This window comes from Microtus oregoni, unplaced genomic scaffold (assembly GCF_018167655.1).
Source record: "Microtus oregoni isolate MIOR12 unplaced genomic scaffold, Mior012 000020F_ref0000438, whole genome shotgun sequence".
In the NCBI taxonomy this organism is placed as follows: Eukaryota; Metazoa; Chordata; class Mammalia; order Rodentia; family Cricetidae; genus Microtus; species Microtus oregoni.
In genome coordinates, this window is record NW_024543079.1 from 5,121,595 (window position 1) to 5,133,006 (window position 11,412).

The 11,412-nt window shown below is 45.8% G+C and overlaps 1 protein-coding gene across 1 annotated transcript in view; it reads right to left on the reverse strand.

The window, feature by feature from the left end:
* Positions 1-11,412, reverse strand: part of Mmp9 (matrix metallopeptidase 9) — a 48,738-nt gene that overhangs the window by 35,837 nt on the left and 1,489 nt on the right. The window lies entirely within an intron of this gene.

Below are 11,412 nucleotides of genomic sequence, written 5' to 3' on the forward strand. Positions count from 1 at the left end.
TGTACCATACGTCTGACTTCTTTAGTGTCTTTCTGGCATCTCTGGTGTGCCTAGATTCTAATCTCTGAGTTCCTCTCTCTGCCTGGAAGTCTCACCTAACCTCTCCTGCCTATGGCCATTCAGTTTTTTATTAAACCAGTTGCAATGACCCATCTTCACAGTGTAAACAATCCCCCATCAATCACTAATTAAGAACACGCCAAAGAGCCCGATCTTATGGAGGCATTCTCTCAACTGAGGTTTCTCTCTGATGACTTTAGCTTGTGTTAAGTGGACATAAGACTACCCAGCACAAATGACAATAGCTTTTATGACTTTGGGGGCATCACAGGACTCCCTGTCCAGACACTGATCGGGACTTTCACTCAACAATGCTATGGCTTCTGGAAGAGTCTTTCCAAGCCATGCAGCGTGCCTGCGTTCATGTTCTTCCATGTCTGCTGACAATGTTCTTGCAGACGGTCTCCCGGATCTGTGAGAGACTCAGGGTGAGCACTGTGTACTGAACTCTTTTTACAGAGGGTGAGCAGGGGCTCTGAAAGCTCACGACCATCTGTTCCAGGCAAATGATAACTCGTCTTTGGCAGCAAATGGGATACTAAAAATGAAACACTAGCAAGGCCCAAGGCAGTAAGAAAAACCCATCATTTCTATCAATTATTTCTTTTTTAAAATATCTATTTATCTTTATGTATGTAGGTGTTTTGCCTGTATGTGTGTTTCTGCACCATGTCTGTGCCATGTCTGAGGCCAAAAGAAGGTGAAAGAACCCATGAATCTGTACACGCCTGTAGTGAGCTGCAGTGTGGGTGCTGGGAGTTGGACCTGGGTCCTCGGGAAGAGCAGGCAGTGCTCTCTCTCATCCACCACTTAGCCATCTCTTCCGCCTTTGTATCAATCATTTCATCAAGAGAGCAGTGGCAGGAAGTGGCAGGAATGGCTGTCGCTACCTATTCAGTTCTCTGTAATCTGATGTCATTCTCCACAAATGATCCCACTCTTCATCCCGATGAGCTGTTGTGGGGCCAATGTTTATCTCTCCACCCCTATCCCTGGGCTTGGTGGGGGCTGTCTTGCATTGCTGAGCCTAGTTCAGGGCAAGAGGGATCAGGACACTGGGCTTGGTGTGTGTGCCTTTAATCCTATCACTGGGGAGGGAGGCAGGTAGGACTCTGCGAGTTCTGGCCAGCCAGGGCTATATATACAGTGAGACCCTGTCTTGAAAATCAGTCACATCTGCCCGCAGAAAGGGCAGTGACTGGGCAAACAATCTCTATTCCCAGCATACTTTCTTGCATGGGACAAATGCACACAGCATACTTAAGGGAAATAAGGGATCAGCCCTAGACAAAGGTAATGAGTTTCCCCTGTACGACTCCATCATCTAAAGCTTTCAAAACAAATATAAAAAACAAACTCACAAACCTAGCATTTTCCTTTCTACCAATTTCCTTCCTAGGAACTCTAGCCTCACTCAAATGTTCCCTATCTCCTTTGATTTACCAAAACTGACCCTGGGTGTGCTTTGCCATTCTCTCATTCCCTCTTGATTGCTTTTGTACTTTAGGAATCCAATTTATAGGCTGGTCTGAATCATTCCGCCCCACTTGAGCCTCTCCTAGCCGTAAAGATCATGCCCCATCCCACCCTCACCCCTCTATCCCCCCCACTCCCTACCCCACACCCCCAGCTCAGCACAGCCGCTACAGCTCCATATTGCGGTCTCTGCTGGATAAACTTCACTCTCCTGTGAGCACAGTCTTGCCAGACTAAGTGAACTGGACATCAAGTGTCTAGTAGTCTTAGTAATGTCTGTCCCTCCTCTGCTATCTTTCAACCCGCGACATTCATGGGACCTCCCTGGTGGTGACCTAGCATCCTAGGGTTCACAGCCAGTCCACCTGGGGCTGATCTTCCTTGAGGTGCTTTAGGCTACGCAACCTTTGACTCAAGAAGGAATGGGTACTTATTTATTTCCCCTATTCCACAATAATCAAATTAATCCCATCTTCCCCAAGTCCTACAGCCCTCATGAGCCAGGCTGCGAGAGGCTCTTTCATTTCTTGTTTTAAAAGCTTCTCCAGCTGATGAAGTTCAAAGAGAGAAGATGCCCTGATTCAGAGTTTTCTACACTGGGCCAATCGTCAGGTCACTTAAATGCTGAATCACAGGTTGCACAACACTAATGGTTGGCCCTGAGGGTACCTTCTAGCATTTCTACCTCACTCTCTCCATCTATGTTGTCTGAGTTTTCCCTTTTGTGGAAGCTTTGAATCCCAACAAGGGATAATTTGTGCTCTTTCCCTTAAATCCTGTCCGCTTCACCTCTTACCACTTTTCCTGCCAAATCAGTGGCTAATGAAGCTCATCACGTCTAACACTGCTCATCACATCTAACAAAGCTCATCACGTCTTACACAGCTCATCACATCTCTAACACTGCTCATCACATGTCTAACGCTGCTCATCACATGTCTAACCCTGCTCATCACATGTCTAACGCTGCTCATCACATGTCTAACCCTGCTCATCATGTCTGTTCTATTGCTAGGAAGAGACACCATGACCTAAACAACTACTACAAGGGAAAGCATTCATGGGGGCTTGCTTATAGCCTCAGACAATTAGTCCATTATTAGCATGGACCAGAGCAGTAGATGAGAGCTACATCCTGACCCGTAGGCAGAGAGAGTCTGGGCCTCGTGCGGGCTATGAAACCTCCAAGCCCACCTCTACTGACACACTTCCATCCACAAAGCCACAGCTCTTAATCCTTGTAATCCTTTCAAATAGTTTCACTCCCTGATAACTAAGCATTCAAATATATATGACCATGGGGCCATTCTTACTCAAATTATCACATCACATCTGCATGTCTTTTTCCCATTAGAATTCTCTCTTATGGGGCTGGAGAGATGGCTCAGTGGTTAAGAGCATTGCCTGCTCTTCCAAAGGTCCTGAGTTCAATTCCCAGCAACCACATGGTGGCTGACAACCATCTGTAATGAGATCTGGTGCCCTCTTCTGGCCTGCACACAGACAGAATATTGTATGCATAATAAATAAATAAATATTAAAAAAAAAAAAAAAGAATTCTCTCTTATGCAGCCAAGTTCTCTCTCGGCAGGTAGCTGAACCTCTGCTGTTCTGTCCCCCATAGGACATACCGCACAGAACTGCCACCGTAGCCTACTTATGATCCCAACCCATACACGGTGCTTTCAGGTATTGCAATGTATTCTCTGGTCCATCAGCTGTTCAGAGATTCTGCCCTATACTAACATGACAGACCTCTTCATCAAAGGAGGCATGCTATCCCATACCATTGTGAAGGCGTAAGTCACAAACAATGTCACACCAATTCGGGGTTATGATTATTAGGGTGGTATTTATTTAAAGGGGAAAAAACTTACAGATCACTGTCCCAGGCAACAGCCCTCTACGCAACCAGGAAAGGAGTCTAGTCGCCGGAGGAGCAGGAAGTGAAGAGAGAGAGGAGAGGGAAGTGGCCGCTTTTTTAAAGGGAGAGAAACCACGCCCCAATGGGCTGGTACCTCAGCGGTGATAGGCTGGAGGAGTGGGAGGACCTCCCGCAACACCATTGGGAGGAAATAACTATGCTTGGACACCCCCACCCCAGGACACTCTACTCTCAGATGGCTCAGCCTTGGTGGCATGTCTTATTGCTCACAGCTGGAGACACACATGACATACCAAATGGGAAAGGTTGTCTTAACCGGAATTGCTCCCACAGATGCTTCGCGGTTAAAGAGGGCTCAGCCTCCGTTGCCATCACAGGGGCTCTCCGACTCCTCCGAGTGTGTCAGTTCAGTCCCTGTTCAGGTGCCAACTGTCTTATGTGACTCTCTGGGAAAATATGAACCAACTCTATTCACCCCAGACAGGTTAGCAACATTAAACCAAAGGGATAATTCTATCCAATCTAGCTTGGTGAAGCAGTGAGCATGGGAACTCAAAGGGAGCTACATCTCCAAAATGCCCACCCCAACACTGATGACAACACAAGGAAGCCACATCCCTGAGCTTCCTGCCTAACCAGCTGGCAGCTCCACTGAGTCTCGAAGAGTAACCTTGGGGATGGGGCTCATAAGACTGTGACCTTCTAGAATCCTGCTAACTCTTCTAAACATCATTAGCTCCATCCAATAAGGAATATTTCAGTTGGTGCTCTTGTAAATCTGGGGACCTCCACCTGGGAAGCCATAGGTTACTGGGTACGTTGGGACCTCTTTTGAGTACTTAGTCTCATCAATCAAAGAATTTAAGAATAGTTGAAGATGGAAGTTCAAGGATGATTTTGTTAGAGATCAAAATAAATAATAATAACAAAAGGAAAACCTCAGGGCAGACAAGTTGTAAACATTGGCAGCTTCCAGAGGAGGAAGAGCGAACAGAGGGAGAGAGAAAGCCATAAGGTCTGTAAGGGGCCACATCATGGAAGAGGGAAGGGAACAGCATCAGAGAAAGTGAGAAAGCCCAGCGAGGAAAGCATACCCAGGCTAGTCAGTATCCAAAAGAAAATTAAAAAGAAAAGCCACGCGTGCCTGATAATTCAGGAAAAGTGAGTAGGTTTAGCCCACCCACAGGGAGTGAACAGCAGAGGGTGGGGCTTCTGGAAGGATGTGGAAAGGGTAATTTGTTCTCCCAGCTCTTAAGCACCATTAAAGGTGAGTCAGCTTTCCTGAGGCAGATCTCTCGGCCAGGTTATTGACAGACTGAGCTGGATTAACTTTTTTAGAGAGCTTGGAATGCTAGGTCCCTTTCCCAGAACCAGAGCTATAACTCAGATTTGCTTATTTAATTTTTTTTTTGTTTTTTTTTTTGTTGTTGTTGTTTTTCGAGACAGGGTTTCTCTGTGGTTTTGGAGCCTGTCCTGGAACTAGCTCTTGTAGACCAGGCTGGTCTCGAACTCACAGAGATCCTCCTGCCTCTGCCTCCCGAGTGCTGGGATTTGCTTATTTAATTTTTGAGAGGTCTTACTTACTCTGTAGCCCTGGCTGGCCTTGAACTCAGAGTTCTTAGAGCAATGATTGACATTGTATTTAAGAACACTCTGAAAGGCAGCTGAGTTCCATGTGGCTCTGGACTTAAGATGCACTTGGCTACTGTCTTAGGGGCTGTTCTGTTGCTGTGAAGAGACGGCATGGCCAAGCGATCATCACGAGAGAAAGCATTCATTGGGGGCTTGCTTACAGCTTCAGAGGTTCAGTTTGTTATCAGCATGGTGGAGAGCATGGCACTGGAGCAGTAGCTGAGAGCTACATCTTGATCCACAAGCAGTGAGGCAGAGAGGCAAAGAGAGACACTGGGCCAGGCAAAGCCCACCCTAGTGATACACTTCCTCCAAGGACACACCTCCTAATCCATCTAATCCTCAAACAGTCCTGCCTCCTCTTGACTAAACAACCCAATCTATGAGGTTATGGAGACCATTTTCATTCCACTCACCACAGCTCCCTATCCTACCTCTGTCTCTCTTACCCTCACTTTCTTCCCTCTACATGGAAGATAATAGCCTTTTGCTATAAAATGGACAAGAAGTGTCTTCCCAAATGGTTTGTGTAGAAGGCTTGGTCCCCAGCTGGTGGTACAATTGAGAAGGGATTGGATTATGAGATGTTAAATTCATCAGTGGATTAATAGCTGAGTGGCTACTAGATGGTACCTTCCTGAAAGGTCACTGGAGGTACGTTGTAGTATATTTCTTTAAGATGTGTTGCATTTGTTTATGCTGTAGAACATTTGTTTTAATGATGCAAAGATGTATTTCCTTTTTATTGTTGCATTTGTTTAACTCCATGAAGCTGTGATTCTTTGCTTGTCTAAAACACCTGATGGTCTAATAAAGAGCTGAATGGCCAATAGCGAGTCAGGAGAAAGGATGGGCGGGGCTGGCAGGCAGAATAAAGAGGAGAAGTCTGGGAGGAGAGATCAAAGAAGGGGCAGCAAGAGAGAGGATGCTGGAGGCCAGCCCCGGAGTAAGAATGGGGGTAAGATGTAGAGAAGAAAAGGAAAAAGCCCAGAGGCAAAAGGTAGATGGGATGGTTAGAAACAAGACAAGCTAAGGCCGGGCATTTATAATAATAAGCCCCCACTTCATATATTTGGGAGTTGGGTGGCGGGCGCCCCAAAAGAGTAAAACAACAGAGGCATGCCTTTGAAGGTGCTATCTTGTCCCTGCCCACCATGATGTGACTGGTCCTGGATGTTGAGGACTCACCACAGGCCCCACAGCAGAGACAGCTGACTATGGATGGAAACCTCTGACATAATGACCTAAAGGCAATCACCCTCGCCTTTAGTTGTTACCGAAAGGTTTCAGACTCGGGGTGTGTGCTGGCTAGTTTTATGTCTACTTGATAAAAACTATTATCACCAGGCAGTGGTGGTGCACACCTTTAATCCCAGCACTCGGGAGGCAGAGGCAGGGCGGATCTCTATGAGTTCGAGACCAGCCTGGTCTACAGAGTGAGTTCCAGGACGGGCTCCAAAGCTACAGAGAAACCCTGTCTCAAAAAAACCTATTATCAAAGAGAAGAAAGCCTTAACTGAGAAAATGTTTCCATATAATTGGGCAGTAGGTAGAATTAATGCTGGAGGACCCAGACCTATTGTGGGTGGAGCCGTCCCTGGGATGGTGGTCCTGGGTTATATAAGAAAGCAGGCTGAGCAAGTCATGAGGAGCAAGCCAGAGCATCCCTCCATGGCCTCTGCATCAGGTCTGTCTGAAGGTTCCTCCAGTTTGAGTTCCTGCTCTGAATTCCTTTGAGAATGAACATGATGTAGAAGTTTAACAAAATAAGCCCTCTTCTTCCTGAGTTGCTTTTTGTCTTAGTTAGGGTTTTTATTGCTGTGAAGAGACAACATGATCATGGCAACTCTTATTTTTTTTTTTTGAAGATTTATTTATTAGGGCTGGAGAGATGGCTCAGAGGTTAAGAGCATGGCCTGCTCTTCCAAAGGTCCTGAGTTCAATTCCCGCAACCACATGGTGGCTCACAACCATCTGTAATGGGGTCTGGTGCCCTCTTCTGGCCTGCAGGCACACACACAGACAGAATATTGCATACATAATAAATACACAGATATTAAGTTTTATTTATTATGTATAGCGTTGTGTTTGTATGTCTGCCGGCATGCCAGAAGAGGGCACCAGATGGTTTTGAGCCACCATGTGGTTGCTGGGAATCGAACTCAGGACCTCTGGAAGAGCAGGCAATGCTCTTAACTACTGAGCCATCTCTCCAGCCCTGTATAGCAACTCTTATAAAGGAAACATTTAACTGGGGTGGCTCACTTACAGTTTGAGAGGTTCAGTCCATTATCATCATGCCAGGGAGCATGGATGCATGAAGGCAGACACAGTTGGTACTGGAGAGGTGGCTGAGAGTCCTACATCTTACAGGCAACAGGAAGTCAACTGAGACACTGGGCAATATCCTGAGCATAGGAAACCTCAAAGTCACAAACAGTGGCACACTTCCTCTAACAAGGCCATGCCCACTCCAACAAAGTCACATCTCCTAATAGTGCCACTCCCTATGAGATTTTTTTTATTTATTTATTATGTATATAATATTCTGTCTGTGTGCAGGCCTGAAGAGGGCACCAGACCTCATTACAGATGGTTGTCAGCCACCATGTGGTTGCTGGGAATTGAACTCAGGACCTTTGGAAGAGCAGGCAATGCACTTAACTGCTGAGCCATTTCTCCAGCCCCTCCCTATGAGATTATGGGGGCCAATTACATCCAAACTACCACATTCCACTCCCTCGCCCCCATAAACTTTTAACAGTATCATAATGCAAAATTCATTTAGTTCAACTTCAAAAGTCCCTATAGTCTATCACAGTCTCAAAAATGTTTTAAAGCCCATGGTTCAAATACAATCTCTTAATTGTTATCATCTGCAAAAATCAAAATCAAAAAGCAGATCACACACTTCCAACATATATACACAGGAAAATGCATTAAAATTCCAAAACATAGGGAAGGGAGCATAGCAAGGAAATCTGTACCAAAGCAAGACTGAAAACCAGCTGGGCAAACTTCAAACTCTGCATCTCCTTATCTGATGTCAAAACACTCTTCAAATCTCCAAATCAGTTCAGCTTTGTTGACTGCAACACACTTTTTTCTCTTGGGCTGCTTCCACTCCCTGTTAGCAGCTCTCCTTGGCTGGGATGCCATGACTGGCATCTCTAACATCTTAGGTTCTCTAAGGCAATGGAGGCTTCAACTTCACAGCTTCATGCAATGGCCTCCATTCAAGGACACCCTGACACATGCGAGGTCTGAGCAGCTTTAACCCCTTTTCTTCCACCCTTAACTCTAAACCCAGCACCACAGGGCTGAAGCTGCCAAGTTGTGCTGCTTGCTTGGGCTGGAACATGGCCCCTCACTCAATTACATCTTCACCAGCTGTCACTACTTAAGCTTGGCTGTCCGGAAACTTGCCAGGCTGGTCTTAAACTCAGGTCTGCCAGCCTCTGCCTTCTGAGGGCTGGGATTAAAGGCGTTACCACCACACCTGGCTCTAGGCTTTTCTTTAGTTCCTTTTCACAAGTTGGGAATTTAGCTGGGTGGGATCTTGCCCCGAGGTCATCATTCCCTTATTCCATTTCTTAATCTCCTTGAACACAGAATTTAGCTTCATTCCACTTAACTCCATTCCTTTTCTCCTCAAATTTTACATTTTCTTGTTCCCTTTCATTATAAATCTTCATTAGAGTTACCACTAATAACCACACAATTGAGTCTATACTAGGCCGTTTTGAGATTTCCTCCACCAAGGGAATTAATCAAAAATTCTTCCCTTTGGCCTCATCAGACAGGGCAAAAGGCAGCCACTTTCTTCACTAGAATGTCACTAGACCAGTCTCTAGGCTACACACTAGCAGTCTTCTCTGAAACCTCTTGGCCCCCACAGTTCATCAAATCCCACCCAGCACCGCTGCCCATGCTCCATGCTCTAACACTGTGGCCCACTCAGCAGCACTTAGAGCATTCCACTGCTTTCTTAGCCCAGACTCCCAAAGTCCACATTCCTCCAAACAAAAGCATGGCAAGGCCTATCACAGTAATACCCCTCTCCTGGTACCAACTTCTGTCTTAGGGCTCTTATTGTGCTGTGAAGAGACATCATGACCACGGCAACTTATAAAGAAAATATTTAATTGGGGTGGCTCATTCAGTTTCAGAGGTTCAGGCCATTATTATCACGACAGGGAACATGGATGCAGGCAGACATGGTACTGAAGAGGTAGCTGAGAGTCCTACATCTTGCAGACAAGAGGAAGTCAACTGAGACACTGGGCAATATTATGAGCATAGGAAACCTCAAAGTCCGCCCCTACAGTGGCACACTTCCTCCAACAAGGCCATACCTACTCCAATATCTCCTAATAATAGTGCCCAGTCCCTATGAGACTGTGAGGCCCAATTATATTCAAAATAACACATTTTTGGTCGTGTTTTATTGCAGCAAAAAGACACTCTAAAACAGTTCAAAGGCTCTACTAGATTGGTCTTTTTTTGTAAAAGAAACTTACTAGATGAGATATTAATAACTTGACAGACAGACAGCAACATGGCAGGGGCACTGAGGGGATGGATGGCAATCCCAAATCTTTTGGTTACCTCATGTATTCTGCCAGTGGCAAGAAGAAAAAGGAAACAAGGCATACTCTCTTAGCTACTTCACTATTGCCGTGAAGCAACATAATGACCAAGGCGGCTTATAAAAGAAAACATTTATTCTGGCTCATGGTTCCAGAGGGTTAAGAGCCCACGATCATCATGACCAGGAGGAGCATGGGAGCAGGTAGGCAGACATGAAGCTGGAGCAGCCGCTAAGAACTTACATCTGATTCACAAGTTGAAGGCAGAGACATAACAGAAAGTATGGTGGACTTTTGAAACCTTAAATTCTTCCCTCAGTGACACATCTTTTCCAACAAGGTCACACCTCCTGATCCTTCCCAAACAGTTCTATCTGGGAACCAAACATTCAAATATATGAGCCTATGGGAGCCATTCTCATTCAAACCCCTCCCCATACTGGGATGTGTGGGAGGCCTGGTGAGACTTGTCTGTAATTCTAGTGCTCAGAAGGCACAAACAAACAGGATGATCACCAGGCCAGCTTGGGGATACAGTGAGCCCCTTTAAAATAATGTATCAAAGCACCTTAAGTGCCTGGTACAGCCCATCCTCTTCTGGCTGGCTTGTCCTTCCAATTGTCTACTTTAAAATCCTCGGGAAGAGAGCACCTGCTTTTACTGCTTCCTTTTTTTTTTTTTTTTTTTAAGATTTATTTAGCCGGGCGGTGGTGGTCATGCCTTTAATCCCAGCACTCGAGAAGCAGAAGCAGGTGGATCTTTGTGAGTTTGAGGCCAGCCTGGTCTACAAGAGCTAGTTCCAGGATAGGCTCCAAAGCTACAGAGAAACCCTGTCTCAAAAAAAAAAAAAAAAAAAAAAAGATTTATTATGTATACAGTATTCTGCCTGCATGAATGCCTTCAGGCCAGAAGAGGGCACCCAATCTCATTACAGATAGTTGTGAGGCACCATGTGGTTGCTGGGAATTGAACTCAGGACCTCTTGGAAGAGCAGTCTGTGCTCTTAACCTCTGAACTATTTCTCCAGTTCTGCTGCTTCCCTTCTTTGCAACAACATGCTCTGGTGGGAAGAAGTCCAGACTGGCAGTCAGGAAATCAGGGCTTGAACTGGGCTTAATGGCTCATGCCTATACTCCAGACCCTTGGGAGAGGCAGGAGCATCAGGATTTAAGGTCAGCCTTGGCTACACAGCAAGTTCAAAGTGAACCTAAGTCTCAAGAGACCCGGGGATATGTGTGTGTTTACTTAATCCTCATTTTTTTTTTTTTTTTTTTTTTGGATTTTCGAGACAGGGTTTCTCTGTAGCTTTTTGGTTCCTGTCCTGGAACTAGCTCTTGTATACCAGGCTGGCCTCAAACTCACAGAGATCCACCTGCCTCTGCCTCCCAAGTGCTGGAATTAAAGGCACGCATAAGTCCTCATTCCGAGTCTAGACTTCCTTTTAATATTTTATGCGCATTGGTGTTTTGCCTGAATGTTGTCTGTGTGAGGTTGTCAGATCTTGGAGTTACAGCCATGAGCTGCCATGTGGGCGCTGGGAACTGAACCCATATCCTCTGGAAAAGTAGTCAGTGCTCTTAACCACTGAGCCATCTCTCCAACCCCAAGAACTGCAGATTTCTAAAAATACCGAACACTGCTTGTGAGTGTGTGCTGGGAATCGAACCCAGGGCCTTGTGTTTGACACAGAGGTAATTCCCCAACTTCTAAACACACCTATACTACTTACAATGACCAGAGGACAGCTGGGGCACCTGGACCTTGAGTCCT